General features: G+C 36.9%; 1 protein-coding gene and 1 pseudogene across 1 annotated transcript in view; one reads left to right on the top strand and one right to left on the bottom strand.

The window, feature by feature from the left end:
• Positions 1 to 17,804, bottom strand: part of Stard13 (StAR related lipid transfer domain containing 13) — a 384,230-nt gene that overhangs the window by 338,254 nt on the left and 28,172 nt on the right. The window lies entirely within an intron of this gene.
• Positions 5,482 to 6,190, top strand: LOC103727249 (annotated as a pseudogene).

Here is a 17,804-nt window from a genome sequence, read left to right as displayed (position 1 = left end):
TTGTTGATTTGGACATGTTAAAAAATTTGCTTTTCATAATTGGTCTTTCTTACTTAGGACTTTGCCATCAGTTTTCTAGCATTTAATTACAAAAACCTTATACCAAGATTTCTTGACCTTAATACTATTGATACTTGGGCTCAATAATTTTTTATCATAGTGGGGAGTATGTGTAAGTATGTCAGGCACTATAGGACATTTGGCGAGATCACTGATGTCTATGAATAAAATGCCAGAAGTATCCTTCCCACTGGATTTGACATATAACAACCTAATATATCTTCAGATATTGCCAGTTGAATTCACATGGGAATAGAGTGGGGAGTAAATTCACTAGATTGGGAACCACTGATGGTTCAAGTTTTATAGTTCAGCACTAAATATTAAAACACAACAAATCATCATGCAGCAGACCTACCCAAACACCTTGGAATATCCAGCTTTTCTAACCCACCAAGAATGCTTTAGAACCCCATGTCTGTAAAGATAGCCTCTTGATTCCTTTAAGTGAGGAGCAGGTCTAACACTGAAGGAAACGGTTGTAGGCTGATTATTGCCCCCACTGTTTTTTTTTCCTATAAGCCTGGAACCCAATTTAATCCCTACCATGTCTGAAAGGAATGTAAAATTGTCTAGATTTTAAAATATTTATGGCTTATATCTCATTCCAAGGTGTCTGCAGAGGCAAATCTACCCTAATTCAAGCAATTAAAGTATTCTCTAAATAGGTCTGACAGAGCCTCAGTGATTACTTTATAAACACACACTGAAAGGAAACTAGGGGTTACAAAGACAATTAGGCCTGAAAGTTAAAATTCAGATGTCCTTGGACATCTTGAAAAGTGATCCTGAAAAAATCAATCTAGACACATAAGCTAGTCTTCTGTAATCTTTATCTAACCCCCTTCCAAAAATACATTCTCCATAATTTCCATACACACTGGCAGTGCCTACATTAGCTTGTTAGTGCATATTTCTCAATGACTCTCATAGGCCTAGAACACGTAGGAATTCAATAGTTGTTGAATGAATGAATGAATGAATGAATGAAGAGTACAGAGGTCCTGTGAGTTGTTTCCTTCCCAATCATCTCTTCACAAAGCAGACAGAGTGGCACAGATCTGAAGATAACGTTTTCATGCTGACAACACTCCAGTATACATTCAAGTCTCTTGCAAGGCATATTTGTCTCTCCAGTAAGTGGCTCCTGTATTTTTCTCTTGACCCACCTCAGCCACTCTCTCATATATAGAGTGGGCTAGCCTACCCTATTTCTTCCTTCTAGACTATCCTTTGTCATCTTTGTTACTAATATTGTTTTGTCATCAGATTTTTTTAAAAAATTCATTTGTGTGTAGATGTGCACACTTGCGCAGGTGTCCATGGAGGCCTGAAGAGGGCATCAGATCCCCAAGAATGGGAATTACAAGAAGTTGTGAGCTGCCTGATAAGACATGAACCCTACCTTGATGGAGCTATCAGTGAAATAAAGGGATAAGTTAAATGCAGTCAGAGTAGTGCCCTTCTTGCGACTTTAGTATCTAAACTTTGAAGCAGATGCAATAAATCTCTTCACCTGAGATAGTTAAAGAAAACGTCTCAGATCAGATAATGAGAGGCTGGAGAGATGGCCCAGGGGTTAAGCACAGGTACTGCTCTTGCAGAAACCCCAAGTTCAGTTCCTGACACTCATATTGGACAGCTTACAACTGCCTGTAACTCCAGTTCTAGGGGATCCCACACCCTCATCTGGCTTCCTGGGCATCAGGCATGCACCTGGTGTACATACATAAGTTCAAGCACACATACATACACATAAAATAAAATAAGTGAAAAAGGATCAGTAAGTCTTAGGGAAGTTAACCTGCTCCTAGATATCTGATAGTGTGGTAAGTCAAGCTAGGTTACTAACTAACCAAGTGGTATGAAAATACTTAAGATCTACCACATTTTAGACACATTGACACCATCACTTATCTTCATATTGACTTTTTGTGAGAGATATATTACTGTTTCCATTTATTCTGTATGAAGAGGCTGAAGTTCAAATAGGTTAAGTAACTTTGCCTATGGTGATTCAGTGTTTGGACTTCAGCCTTTTGGAAAACAAAATCAAATACTTTTGCCCAATACCTGCCCAGGCTGTTTTGTAGGTGCCAGAAAATAAAAATTACTGATGAATATATAATCCATAAATATTTTTCCTTAGGTTTATCCTCATGTTTCTCTTAAAAATTTTAAAACATGCTTTTTTGACAACAAAATATTTTCCACAAATTTAAATAGTAGGAAGTACTGTCAAATATATTTTTAAATATTGTATTTTTTAGTAACACTGTGACATCTTTTTAACAGTGTATTTAGTAGCATCTAATTTCTACAATAATTTAACAATTAATTCCTAATATCAACTACTTTAGGTAAAAAACTTGGGGAAATGTTTATAATATAGCACTTTAAAAGGATTAACATTATTATAATAAAGAACTTTTAAAAGTAGGAAGATGGGCTGGAGAGATGGCTCAGCAGTTAGGATCACTTGCTGCTCTTGCAGGGGACCCAAGTTTGGTTCACAGCAATCATGTTAGGTGGCTCACAACTGCCTATAGCTCCAGCTCTAGGAACTCCAACGTCCTCTTCTCATCTCTACCCTTTTCTGGCCTCCGCAGGTACCTGCATTCATGTACACACACACACACACACACACACACACACACACACACTTTAAAATAAAATCTCAACAACTCGGGAAAATGGGCTATAGAAATGCATATATGGTACACAGAAAAGTAAATCATAAAGCAAGTGGTTTCTAATTGTATGAAAAGATGATAAACCTAGCTTATAATTAGATAAAAGCATACTATAACTACACTAATATAGCACTTCTCAACTATTAGATTAATAAACTCCAAACCACTTTAGCAAGAAGAAAAAGGCATTTCATGCACTATTGGTATGAATGCAAGCATGGCACACTGACTTGTAAAGAATTTGACAATGTCTGGCAGAGCTATATGTGCCTTTATCCTCAGATATACAAATCTACTCATATACATTCTCAAAGATTTACAGTCATAAAAAGATGTATGCACACTGCATTGTAGTACTATTTATGAAAGCAAAAGAAAGATTCAAATGTATACCAGTAAGGTACAGACTGGATCAGTTATAATAATCTATGTAATGGGGTACTAAGGTGTTGAAAATCAAATAAAGAATATCTGCATGCACCCCCATGGAGTCCAGTCTAAAGTCATATTGTTAAGGGCTGCATTGTGAAGAGGTGATTGTGAGCAAAACCACACACAAGAGAAACAGCAAGATAGGAAATAGGAAATGTATAGTATACTATAGTTTAGAAAATAATAATTATGTGTATTGTATGCATGTTATACATTATGTGTTATATACAATTTATTATGTATAGCATACATTATATATTAATATATAATGTGTATATACAGAGCTTTATATTTATACTAATTTAACCAAGACTGGAAAGATAGTCTATAATTAATGGCTATCTATTGAAGAGGGAAGAAGAATGTGAAAGGTGCAGATACAGACTCTAGGACTTCATTGCATTACGGACTTAGGTTCGAAACCACTAATAAACTATAGAATCACAGAACATAGTAAACATTTTAAGAAGAATTCATAAAAATTTAAATTAACTAAATGAAGCTAGAAATGTATTCAGCTAAATATGTAATACAACCAATAAATGGTTAAAGCAAAATAAACATTATTATAAAAAAGCAAATATTGCATGGGCTTATTCAATTCCAAGTGTTTTAGAGAACCAGGATTATTGCTACAGAAAAAGAGAAAACAGATGTAAGAAGCAAGTAGAGAAATATGAACACTGTACTATCAAATTGAAATTTAAAATGTGAACTCATTACTATCTTGTCTTAGGAATACACTGAGGCAGTCATGCATTTCCTGTATGTATCCACTGAGAAGAGTTGGAGACAATGAAACAAGGAGATCCCAAATGTGATTTTCAAATTCCATTTCTGACTAAGGAGGAAGACAGCTCCTCGGGGACATGGCTGCTTTCTGGCACAGACAGACAATGTTTACAGAGTCTGAAGAATCTGATTATAATTGAAAGCTGGAAGGAAACTATCATAAACGACTACTGTCACATCAAAAGAACCAGGAGCCAACTTTCAGAGGCCCCCACTGACTAAAGAGGGGAAATTTTTAGGAAAACGATGTATTGTGTTTAGATGCATGGGCTCCTAGTAAAACTAAAAATGTGTTGTAGTTAAACCACCAGAGGACACTGGTGGACAAAGTCATTATTCTAGAAAACTGTGAACAAAAAGAAATAAGCATTAATCTTGCCTTATCTAAATGAATTGCACCAAAACATATCCACATGTAATGGAGAATGTATTATTTACTTTTTTCTTTGCTTTGATGAAATACCTGACAGAGAAAGAGAAACAAAGAGAGAAGTAAAATTCATAAAGTGAGGCTGGATTAAGAGTCATGAAACCAATTCTGATGTTGTAATTTATTGGGATTTACATTTAAACAAACAGAAACTATGCATTAGAAATTGAATCACTACTTGATGATACTAAAAGTTATTGATATATTTAGATATAATAATTGTGGTGGATTGAATGAAAAATGTTTCCTATAGGCACAAGCATTTGATCATTTGGTCTCCAGTTGGTGGCACCTTTAGGAGGTGTGGCCTTGCTGGAGGGAGCACATTACTGGGATAGGCTTTGAGGGCTCACAGCCTTGCCCCATTTCCAGGTTGCTCACTCTGCTTTGCGGTTGCTGTTCAAGATGTAAGATCTGCTGCTGCTGCTGCCATGCTTCTTGCCATGATGGGCTCTTAGCTCTCTGTAACCATAACCCCAAATAAACTGTTCCTTCTATATGTAGCTTTTGGTCATGGTGTTTTAGCACAGCAACAGAAAACCAACAATATGCTTTTAAAGTTCTTATTCTTTAGAAATAAGGGCAAAAAAATTATTGGATTAGCACAATAAGGGCATTATATCCCCCAGAACTAGAGTTTTGAATGGTTGTTAGCTGCCATGTGGGTGCTGAGAACCAAACCTAGGTCCTCTGCAAGAGCAGCCAGTGCTCAGTCATATCTCCAGTCCCTAACCCCCTTTCTTATACAGCCCAGGCCCACTAGCCTAGGGATGACACTTCCCACAGTAGGCCGTACCCTCCTGTACCAATCAGCAACCAAGAAAATTCCACACAGACGTGCCCACAAGCCAAACTAATGGAGACAACTCTTCAGTTGAGGTTCTCTTTTCCCAGGTGTCTCTAGTTTATATGAAGTTGACAAAACTAACCAGTACAGCACCCCAGACAAATATATAAAATAGAGGCAAGATCCAATTTGAAGTTTGAAGTTTAAAGTGCAGCCTTAATTTAACAAAGAAATGTTAGAGACAAAAATTCTGGGTAAATGAGCTTTTTTCTATTCCCAGTGCAGCCATGGCTCATAGTTCCAAGAAACCTATGAATTGTGTAGCAACTCCAAAACATTTGATGCTGGATAAATGACTGGTGTGTTTGCTCCTCGTCCATCCACTGATCCTCACAAACTGAGAGAATGTCTGCTTCTCATAATATTCCTAAGGAACAACTTAAGTATGACCTGACCAGAGATGAAGTGAAACAGGCTTGCATGCAATGCTTCATTAAAATTGATGGCAAAGTCAGAACTGAAATAATTTACCCTGCTGTGTTTATGGACGTCATCAGCACTGGCAAGACTGGAGAGAATTTCTATCTGATCTGTGACACCAACGGTCACTTTGCTGCTCATCGTATTGCATGTGGGAGGCCAAGTACAAGTGGTACAAAGTGAGAAAGATCTTTGTGGGCACAAAAGAATTCCCTCATCTGGTGACCAAATTGCCATTTGCTACCCTGGCAATATATAACCAACATCATCAAATTTGACACCAGTAACCTGTATATGGTGACTGGAAGTGCTAATTTGTGAAGAATTAGTGTGATCACCAACAGAGAAAGGGACATTCAGGCCTTTTTATGTGAAAATAGTCACATGAAAGATGCCAATGGCAACAGCTTTATCACTCAACTTTACAACTGGAGAGGCAAGATGCTGGTGGCCACACAGCAGTGGGTGAACCGGTCTCTAGGAGACATCCTGGAGAAGGGTTGGTATTCCTGCTAGCAGCCTTTCTAGGTGACGTGCTGGAGGTATAATTAAACAGCATGATGAATTACAAAAGCAAATAACAAAACTAATTTGAGTATTTTGTATTTAAATTTAAAACAAGACTTTTTTTTTTTTTTTTTCCTTTTCGTTGTTTTGATTAAGCTGATGGGTGAGAAGTAGCAAATCAGATTTGAGGGAAGGGAATGACAGCCTAAATACTGAGTATAAAATTGACATAGATTTGGTGACACCCTTGACCACCACCCTAATTAGGATCTGGATTTGAATTATGGAAAATTCTCAGGATACATTTCCTTGTAGAATTGCCCCTGGCAAGAAAATCATAGAATTCTGAAGTAAGTCAAAGAGGCATCTTTCTGAGTTGCTGGAGGGCTCAGATATACTGAGAGTCGACCAGAACCACCTAAACAACCTTTAGTATCGTAACATTTGGAATGAATTTTAACTGAGGATGAAAATCCAAAAGAGCTATGGTTCACCTAAGATGCATGGTCTAAACACACTGTGTAAGTGGCTCAGGAGCTAATTAAAATTAAAACAATGACTGTTGTATTCAGTGCCAAAGCAATCAGAAACAGAAATGGTCAGACAAAGGAAGAAAACTAGGGCTTGAAAATAATCGACAATTTTTGCCATGTCTTAGGATATTTTTAAATTACCAGAAATTCTAGCTATCTAGAAATTATATGATTTTCCTTGGGAAGATTCAGTTAAATGAGACATTTATTTAATAATGCTTGTTTTCAACTTTTATACTTTCATAAAGTGTAAACAGTAATATTAAAACTGTTTCAATATTTTCAATATTTCAGGACTAGAATACAGTCTATTTCTAAATGTAGAATTAGAGAAGAAAACTTAAAATAGAATATAGATTATCTCATAATACTTCTAGATGCAAATTTATTGCTCATTGTCAAAATCTTACATCACATAAACATCAAAAAGATCTATTTAAGGACGTTGTCCAATCCTGGCTTTTTTTTTTTTTCACTATTCATGACATTAAAACTTACAAGCTGATATTTGAGACACCTAGAATAAGCCAATCACTGCAATAGAGAAAGCAGAAAGTGATAAATTCACATACCAAAAAAGTCTCTAGTATTTAAAAACAATTACTATAGGGACTGAGGAGATGGCTCAGCAGTTAAGAGCACTGGCTGCTCTTTCAGAAGACTTGGATTTGATTTACAACCACAGCTCTCTGTGATTCTAGTTCCAGGGGAATCCAATGCCCTCTTCTGACCTCCACAGGAATTGTATGACATGGGTGCATTTATAAGCATGCAGGCAATACACCCATACACATAAAATAAAAATAATAAATAAAATATTTAAAAATATTATTATGAAAGGTTTTTAAACTAAACCAAAGAATATTTTCCTTTAAACTCCTTTTGGTAAATTATAAATGAAGTAATGGAATTACACTCAGATTGATTTAAATTAAATGAATGTCAAAACTAAGCAATAACTAATAATTCTACCCAATTATTTCCAAAACTCAAGCATTTTTAATTACCAAAGTGAAATGGTCCATGATATTACAGAAGGCTTTCAAATGAGTTCAATTTAAATTATAGCTTAATTGCTTTAAAATATTTCTGACTTTCTAACATCTTTAAGGAAATTGTAAAATTACGTCAGAATGTACAGCAAACCACCAATGCTTAGTCCTCATACTTTAAAACGATGCTTTGTTGGCACTTCTTTTCTTTAGAGAAATAAGAATATGAAAGGAGAGCGAAATACACTGTAATGGAATTTCCATCCTTGGAGCATTTCTTGTTATATGAAGATTCTATGGAAATGGTTTGGTCTCACTGTCCTGAAAAACAGTCCAAAAGTTGACCTTCTGAGGGCAGAGAATCCCCACTGTTCACATCACAAAGATTAAATGAGGTAATGGAGAGGCAATTATTGAATTGTATGAATGTCTGTAAATATATAGAGCAAGATCATAGTAATTGCTAGAAACTGAATTTTCCTAGAACCTTTCAATTTCGAATTGTTGAAAGGGCAAAGAAAAGCAGAGAAGGAAGAATTAGAAAAGGTTACAGTGAGCTAAAATAGAATGAATGAATTCTCATGTGTGTTTTGGTGAGCTGGAGATAAAGTATAGAATATAATCATAGAAGTCATACAATTCAGAGGCCTGAAGATGAAGACTACCCACTGTGGACCCTTGACAGTGATCAAGTGCTCCTAGCCAATCTGCTTACACTTTAAAAATCAGCCCCAATCTATGGAATGGAGAAGTTTAAAGTGATCTCAAGGGCCAATGATAGGAAGTGAGTGGGTCTGTCATTGTAATAAAGCTGCTGAGCCACAAACACAAAGGGGCAGCAAGGTGGGACACGGAAAATTACTGGCTGCTTAGTTATATTCAATTTTTTTCCCTATATATTCTTTCCATCTTTCCTTAACAAAATTTGTTTCCAGGTAGTGATTTACATGGCTGTCTACCCTAATTCTGTTTACTGAGCGTTCGTCACCTCATCACATCCACACGTCTTCTTCTCCTCTACATCGTTCCTACTTTGTCACTGCTACACAGTGTCTGCCAGAAAGAAAATCAATACATCTGAAAAGGTACCTCTGCAGTGAACTTTTATATTCATCTTTGATCTTTGAAGTTTCTTCCACAACAATCCGTGTTGCCTGTGGTATCACTGAAAACGTGAAGCTTTCTTTTGGGGTAGCCATTTGCTCAAGCAAAATTATTTTTCTGCACTTGCTTGGAATAATTGTTTATAATAATAATAATAACTATTATTATTATTATTATTATTATTGTCTTTTTGAGACAGGGTTTCCCTGTAGCCCCAGCTGTGTTGGAACTCACTATGTAGACTGGGCTGGCCTTGAACTCACAGAGATCCACCTGCCTCTGCCTCCTGAGTGCTGGGATTAAAATTCATTTTTTAGTATCTTTTAAATGACCTTTTAGAAAATAAAGCACTTGTCTCCATCATACTGTCTTACTACTGACAAGCCCCATGCCTTTGGGCAATTTAATCTCCCTGATCCTTGGTTTCTTCATTTGGAAACTGTAGACATTGTGTGTCCCAGACTTGCTGTGAAGATCAAACAGACCCATGAGACACTCTTAGGGACTCTCCCTGCACAAAAGGAAACCTCAGCTGCTGATGCTGCAACTGTGGCTGTAGTTCTTGTTGCTATTCGTGTTGTTATTGCCATATGTACAGCAGATACGTTGTTTCAACATCCCTGGACTAAACATATATTCTGGTCCAATTTCTATAATTATCATTTCATGTATATACATGGGAAAATGTGAATGCATATTTAAAATAATTAAAGTCACTTTGGCTACATGCCTAATAAATGAAAGGAGAGATTAACATTTTAAAATAGCCCACAAAGGGAACAGAAAGGAAAAAAAAATTCAGAATGTTGACATATGGTAAGGCTAAAAAGGAGGGGAGATACTCCCAAGACCCTGGGTCGGGAACGGGAGCATCTACGTGAGGTTCCATGAACTACTGGTGGGCCCACGTCTGAAATGTCACCTTGGTCTTTACACAGTGCTGTTACCCTCTTCAGTATAAGATCGTCTCAATGAACTGCTTTTCTTGCCTTACATATTTGCTAAGTTTATAGTCAATGCAACAAAATACCTGAGTAAAAGCCACTTATAGGAGGGCTTCTTTTGGCTCATAGTTTAGAAGAATGCAATATATCATGGCAGGGAAAGTCATAGCAGCAGGAGCATCTTGGTCTGTGGCGCTGACCAGGAATGTCAGTTCATCTGGCTTTCCTTTTCCTTTTCCACTTTTTAATCAGGCTAGAATCTCAGCCCATGTAATGATGTTGCCTATGTTCAAGGAGCGTTTTCTGTCCTCAGAATCTAAAGGTGTGCTTTAAAAGTTCAGGTGTTTAGTGGTTGATCCCTTTTACCACAGTTGTAGAAGCTTCTGTCAACCCAAGCCAACAACAAAAATTAGTCATCATGATTACACTTACTGTCAACTTGGCACACAAACACATCCCTTTAAACTGTAATATTCCACCCTTGGACCAGAAAATTGAAATTCTTATCAGCTCAAAATTTAAAATGCATCTAGTCCATCTCTAAGAGTACACAAATTCTTAGCAGTTCCAACACTGTTCAAAAGGCCAAAGTCATTTCTGAGACTCGTAGGAATGTCTTCATTGTGAGCCCATGGAAAATAAAAATTTAATTTACATAATTCCAATATACAATGGGACAGAATAAACATTCCCATTCCAAAAGAAAAGGATGGAAAGACAACAGGAACGATCAGATGACCATCAATGCCCTACATGTTTACTCAATCAAATTGACAATCAAAATTAGCCATCACACCCTGTCACAGCAACTTTCTTCAATCTTACTTTCTGTTTCATTTACTATCTGCAAACTTGTCAAAGTTTATTCTTCCTATAGTATGCTATTCAACTTATATGTCACCAAATTTTTATTAAAAATTAGTATTTAGGAGCCAGAATGAATTAAAAAGGGTGTAGTCTTGCTTATAACAAATGCAAATCTGGAGTCATTTGAGTAAACCAACACTTGGAAGGCAGAGTATTATGAAACTGGATTATGAACAGAACATTAGAGTTTAAGGTATTCCTCCTCTATCTCCCCAAGGTTTCTGCATCAGTTTTCATAGCTTTCTTCTGAAACATAGTCTGGGGTCATTGACTACTGCCAGTGAGAAAAAAGTCACAGATAGGATTGGATGGTATGATTATAATCCCAATGCAACTGGATGGAGATTGAGCAAAAATGCCTTTTTGGTTGAAGATGAAAGTCTCTGCTTTCTCTGCCCCCCCTACAGTTAGCAAAATAAGGCTAACTAGTTGACTACATAGGACAATTGTCAAATACAGAGCTTATACAATATATTCTATAGACCGCACCATGCCAAGGTTTTCTTTCTGGCTACCCCCAAAAAGATATAGCCCAAACCACTTAAATATAGTGGGAAACATAAAAGCAAATGCTCCCCCAAATGACTCTACTTAGAGTTCCCAAGACAAAATCTTCTAAAATCAGCAGTGCTGTCTAACTGAATGTTATCAAGGCTATCTAGCCATGAATTCTCATGACATGAGTAAGTGAATCTTCACTTCCTGCCTACTTCCTTTAGCTCTGGGACTTATTATGAACTTACCTTTCACGTGCTGCAATGTCAGATCTTTCTAGTGCAGTGCTGGATAAATCATAAAAATTGCTCACAGAATATACAAAATGTAAAAACATAATAGAAATCAATTTATTTCTCAATTTTAAATCCTCTGATAATTGTATATGCCAATTTTAAAAATACCTCAAATTCTATCACTTCATATGAATGCTTCCTTTGTGCAGATTGCTTTCTTTCTAGTCTTGATTAAACTAGTTAAATATATGTATTTCAATTTTTCTATCTTCTAAACAGGACAAAAACACTTGCCAAGTATATATACCTTTAAATAAAGTCGGTGAGGGAGGAAAGACTGTGCATGGCAACTGAGGTCCACTCTTGGTTTTAAAACAAATGTTGTCATTCTCTCTCTCTCTCTCTCTCTCTCTCTCTCTCTCTCTCTCTCTCTACCAGTTTGCATTTTGGGAAGTGCACTAGATAGCTTCAGTTGTCAACCTGACACACCTGAGAAGAGGGAGGCTCAGTTGGGGATTTCTTGGATTGGATTGTCCTATGGGCAAGTCATCTGTGAGACATTTTCTTGATTGTTGAGTGATGTGGAAGGGCCCAGCCCACTGTGGGTGTTGCCCCCATCCACAGACAGGTTGTCCTGGATTGTATAAGCAAGCTGAGTACAGGCCAAAAGAACAAGCCTGTAAGCAACGTTTCTCCATGGTCTATGCTTCAGTTCTTGCTTCTGGGCTCCTGCCCTGAGTTCCTGCCCCAGCTTCTGTCAAAGATGAACTGTCACTTGGAAGAGTAAGATGAAATAAATCCGTTCCTCCCCAAGTTTATTTTTGTTACTGTTTTATCACAGCAATAGAGAAGTAAACTAAAACAGGAAAAAAATCTTTCTATATTAAACATAATTGACGATTTCAGATAAGCATAAATATATTCAAAGAAAATTATAAAATTACAATAGCATAGTAATTTTAGTCCCACAAGATACAGGGCTTCATTATTGTTGCCATTATATGATTATTATTTGTACTAGGAGTTCCTATAGTGTTTATATGAATGCAAATATAATATCGGTATTATCCATGAGCTAATATAGTTATGTGTATATGTATGTTCATGGTAGAAACTTCCAAAAACTTCCCCATAATCTCATTGTTAATATACAAACCTCTCCCTATGCATCCACCCGTCAACTATGCAATTATCGTTCTTTAATACATTATATTATTGTTGAAGAATTCATTCAGATGTGATGCTTCTGTTGTCACAGCTGTTTTTGAATCAACTGCATTCTTGGGCACATGAAGTGTGGCTCTAAGTGTCATGAACTCACATGATCCCCATGTATATTATTAGGACAATGATGTACTGACAGCATTACTTTTAAATTTCATGAAGATGATATAGTTTCTACATGTCATTCTTGATTTTAAATAAAGAATAAGAGCCATTTATCTCAATGCAAAATAATGAATCTCAAACTCTATTAGACCTTTGATCTGTGTGTATGTGTGTGTGTGTGTGTGTCCGTGTGTGTGCACGTAAGAGTACACATACATGTGCTTATGTGAGTGGAGACCACAGGACAACCTCAGGTGTTATTCCTTAGGCACTACCCACCTGATCTGAGACATGGTCTCTCAATGATCTGGAACTCACCATGCAGATATGGTCTTCTGGCCAGAGAATGCCAGAGATCTGCCTCTCTCTGCCTCCCTCATGCTTGGGTTACAAATGCCCACCACTACACCTGACTCTGTTTTTTTACATGGGTTCTGAGGACTGAACTCAGTTCTCATGTTTGTAAAAGAGAACTTTATCCACTCAGATATCTGTGCAGCCCAGATCTTTGATTTTTTTAAAAGTAAGCCTTTATAATATTTTCATTTAAGGTTACATTTTGGTCATGTGACAAGCTACTTTATGCTTTTTTCTGTCATCCCTACAAGAAATATTTTTCTCAACTGAACCTCAAATATTATAAGAAACAGATGTTTTATAAGAGAAGTCTGTTTTGGCTTATTTTCACACTAGACTTCCTTTGTGGTTATTCTTTATGGAAAGAAAAATAGTCTTGCAAATTTTAAGAAGGATGAAAACCATGCTTAGCTTAATTAGAATGACCTCAAATTATTGCAATTATATCCCAAGACCTTCAAATTTTCAAAATTATTTTCAAAATTTTTAATCTACGTATTGCCCTGGAAAGGCTGACGTAGTGTGTTCCTTTGTACATGTGTGCTGTTGATGCTATATGCCAGACATTAAGATGTAACACAAAACAGAGTCTACTTCCTTTCCATGAAGTCTAAATGTGCAGTGTGTTCTCTGGTTATTATCAGTCATCTTAATGATTACCTACAGAACCATCCTTAGTCACTATCAGAGAAGAGAATTAAAGCTGTCATATCAACTTGGTAGAGAAATGAAAAAGGTTTTCCAAGATCATAAGAATAGTCAGTCAGCAGATTGTAGAGCTAGTCTTCCAGTTCTAAGCCATAGTTTAATCACAAAGCTACTCCCATTTATCTTCACATTGATCTGCTTATTTCTCTTGCCTTTTCATATGCAAATATTTCAAACTCATTTGCTGGGCAAATTAGTCTATTCATTTTATCCACTATCTGCTTTAAAGATCACCATCAGTCTTTGCACATCTATTCAGAACTAATTATCATAGTTTGAACAGCCATCAAATGCTACATCTAAGTATTGATGTATTTTCTCCTAAGTTCAGTGAGTCCTGTGCACTGTGGAGAGGATCAAGTTTGGTGACGACAGAGTTAAGTGGGTGACGGTGTCCTTAGAATTCTGAAATGACAAATGATGTGCATCATGTGTGGTTAGTTTTGTGGTTCTAGTACATCACTTTAGAACCATGAGAATTGACAACTGCAGACATAGGAGGCTCTGTGTTGTGAAATCATGTGTTATTTTATTTTGTACATCGATAGCAAGCAACTTCTTACTAGCAAATTGTAGTATAAGGCATTTAGAAATAGTGGCTAATGAAAAATAGCTGCAGTATCAATGGATTGTTTCCAGCTCAACCAACTAGGAGCTTTTGGTAGTTCCATATATTTGAATTGAAGTTTTAAAAGCTCCCAGTTTTTTGCAAATAATGAAAAATAGCACATTTACTGTAGAGTTTTAAGCCAACAGAAAGTATTTGTAAGCATAGTGATCATGCTAACTGACAAGCTTCAGCTGTACAAATTTAGAATTCTCTCTGGCTATGTTTGCACTCTGGAGTGAAATGTTGGTGAAAGGGCTGTAATGGGAGTGATGCAGGTGCGAGTCACTTAGATCAAAATTCAAATTTCCCCAGTCATTCACAGTGGGGATATCCTGGCAACACTTTTACTTCTGAACATTGCTGGGCAATTAATTCAGCATTTTAAAACATTTGTATTTTGTGGTCAGGCATGGTAACACACACCTTTAATCCTGGCATTCTGGAGGCAGAGGCAGGAAGATCTCTGTGAGATCAAGGCCAGCCTGGTTTACATGGCGAGTTCCAGGCCCACTGGGGTTATAGGGAGACCCTATCTCAAAAAAGATTTTTTAAATTGCATTTTTTGATAGTTAAGAATTAAAGTAGGGCTAGGGATTAGCTCAGTGGTAGAGTGCGTGTCTACATGCAAGAAGCCCTGGGTTCGATCGACATGAACTGCACATGAAAGTACACATCCATAATTCCCAGGATTTAGGGGATAGAGACTGGACAATTAGAAGTTCAAGGTCATCCTCAGCTACCTATTGAGTTTAAGGCCAGCCTAGGCTATAACATGAGACCCCTCTAAAGAAAATTGAAGTAATTAAATTAAAGCTAGCTCAGACTATCATGACAAAACACCATATACTAGGAGGCTTAAATAACAAATTTATTTCTCTTGCTTCTGGAAGTTGTAAGTCCAAGATCAAGGTTTCGGTATGGTTAGGTTCTAGTAAGGACCCTCTTCTGGGTCCTGGTTTCTGGGTATGGTCACTTTGTTGCATTCTCACATGACCTCATATGGCAAAGAGAAAATGAACTTGTCTCTTACTTTTCTAATGACACTAAGTCCATCATGAGACTCCCAATCTCACAACAACAATATTATAAGACATTAACTATCTTCCAAATCCCCAAATATCATCATTTTAAGGGCTAGGATTTCAATAATGAATTTGAGACGTGCACAACGGTCAATTCATAATAATGACTTTATACTTTTTTTTAGTATAAAGACTATATAACCTAGACCTCCTGAAACCCTAAGCACCCATCTTTTTAGAACAAAGTATCAATCTAATTTACATTACCTAATTTGTAAGATTTGTTATGCACTTTTTCAAAGAAAAATTGAAATACAGATAAGGATTATAAACCTAGTAGAGTAAGGGAAACAAGACTGGCGGTTTCTCACAGTTCTGAGTAGTTACATGTGTACAAATTTTCCTGTGGCATCTGGTGCCCATTGCATACCATTTTGTTATGTGCATTTGTATATATTTCCCTTAACAGCACCTAAACAGGATATCTTAGAGATGATCAATGAAAAAAAAAATTGTTTCCCAGAAACAGTTCTGGGTGATTTTCAGCTTCTTATTTCTTTAAGCACAATCAATAGAATGCTCATGGAATTTCTGCCTCAGTCTGTGTTCTAGTTACTTTCTATTAGTGTGATAAAACATTGATGAAAACCAACTTTGGGAGGAAATGGTTTATTGGGCTTACAGCAGTGTCAGTCATGGAGGAAAGTCAAGGGCAAGAACCTGGAGCATAGACCTTAGAAGTATGCTACTTAATGGATTGCTCCTCTGGTCTGTGCTCAGTCTGTTTTCTTATACAATAAAGGACCACCTACCCAGAGGTGGTACTTCACATAGTGGACTGAGCACTCCCACATCGTTAAAGAATCAAGAATATGTCCCAAAGACATCGTCACATGCTAATCCAATGGAGGAAATTCCTCAACTGAGGTTCCCTCTAACCAGGTGTGTCAAGTTGACAACTGAAGCTACTTACCCAGCAGTCTATGATGACTTTTAGCATTTCTTTATACATTTAGCAGTAAAGGGAATCAAGAGCTGTCATTTACTATGAAGTGGAAACCAACTACAGAGGACTGTTCTTGTGAGAACAGCATCACTAGTGAGCTTAAGAAATGACAGACAATTCTAACCACCATTCTGGTTTCTCCTTATGAAGTGGGAAAATCAACTCAGTGTTTTTAAATTTACATAGTGTGTAAAATAAACTTGCTTCAAGGATTATCAAATAATGTAATGGATGTTATAAATGCAGAGTTCTTGCTTTTTAAATAAAATGGGATTAACTATTATACAAAATTGTATGGTATTAAAAAACCCCAACAAATCTTCCTACCCCATCACCCATCTTTCCTCCATTCACCTTAATCTTTTTCTAAAATTTCCATATCTGATCATAAAAAATTACATCAAAGATATGGCAGCTAGTTGATGTATTCTAGATATGACTAGGAAGCTTCACCATTAAAATCTCCACAGTATGGCAGGCTAACAAAATCAGATAATACTAAAACCAGGAAGATGCCGAGGTGGATGGAGGGAATGTCAAAGGGTCCTTCCTCAAGATGTAGAGTTACAGGTAATCAATGGATGCTGAGGGAGAAAGAATCAATTTTCTCTAGGTACTAGCTCCCTGAGAGGTTATCTAATCCCAAATGGACAGCCATAAACACAGGTACACACAAGCACCACTAAATGGACTTCAGTGTATTATGTATATTATATGAAATATAATATTAAATATTACATATTATGGTTGCATATAATGGTATACATATGTATGTATGTAAATGTAACAATAATAAAGTAGAAGTCAAGAAATTGAAAGCGATGGGAAGACATGGAAGGAATTGGTGGGGAACTAGGAGAGATGGAAAAAATGTAAAGACAATACTCACGTATGGAATTCTCAGTAATAAAAATTTTTAGGTAAAGTGCTTTCACCACAAATATAAGGACTTAATTCAATTCCCAGCACCTATATAAAAAAAATCCAGGCATGGTAGCAATCACTTGTACTCAAAGCAGTGGGGTACAGGGTTGAGTCAGGAAGATCCCAGGGACTCTCTTGGCCAGCCAGCCTAGCCTAATCAGCAAGCCCTAGTCCCAGTGAGAAATCCTGTCTCAAAAACAAAGGTGGACAGCTACTGAGGAATAACACCTGGGGTGACCACACACATGCCTTTACACACATACACCTGACCCACACATGTACCCACATAAAGCAGTGGGGTACAGGGTTGAGTCAGGAAGATCCCAGGGACTCTCTTGGCCAGCCAGCCTAGCCTAATCAGCAAGCCCTAGTCCCAGTGAGAAATCCTGTCTCAAAAACAAAGGTGGACAGCTACTGAGGAATAACACCTGGGGTGACCACACACATGCCTTTACACACATACACCTGACCCACACATGTACCCACATATGAACAC

The sequence above is a fragment of the Nannospalax galili genome, unplaced genomic scaffold, assembly GCF_000622305.1.
Source record: "Nannospalax galili isolate Female #2095 unplaced genomic scaffold, S.galili_v1.0 scaffold768, whole genome shotgun sequence".
Classification (NCBI taxonomy): domain Eukaryota; kingdom Metazoa; phylum Chordata; class Mammalia; order Rodentia; family Spalacidae; genus Nannospalax; species Nannospalax galili.
The sequence above is the reverse complement of the archived record's forward strand: the minus strand, read 5'-3'. Positions and strand labels throughout refer to the sequence as shown.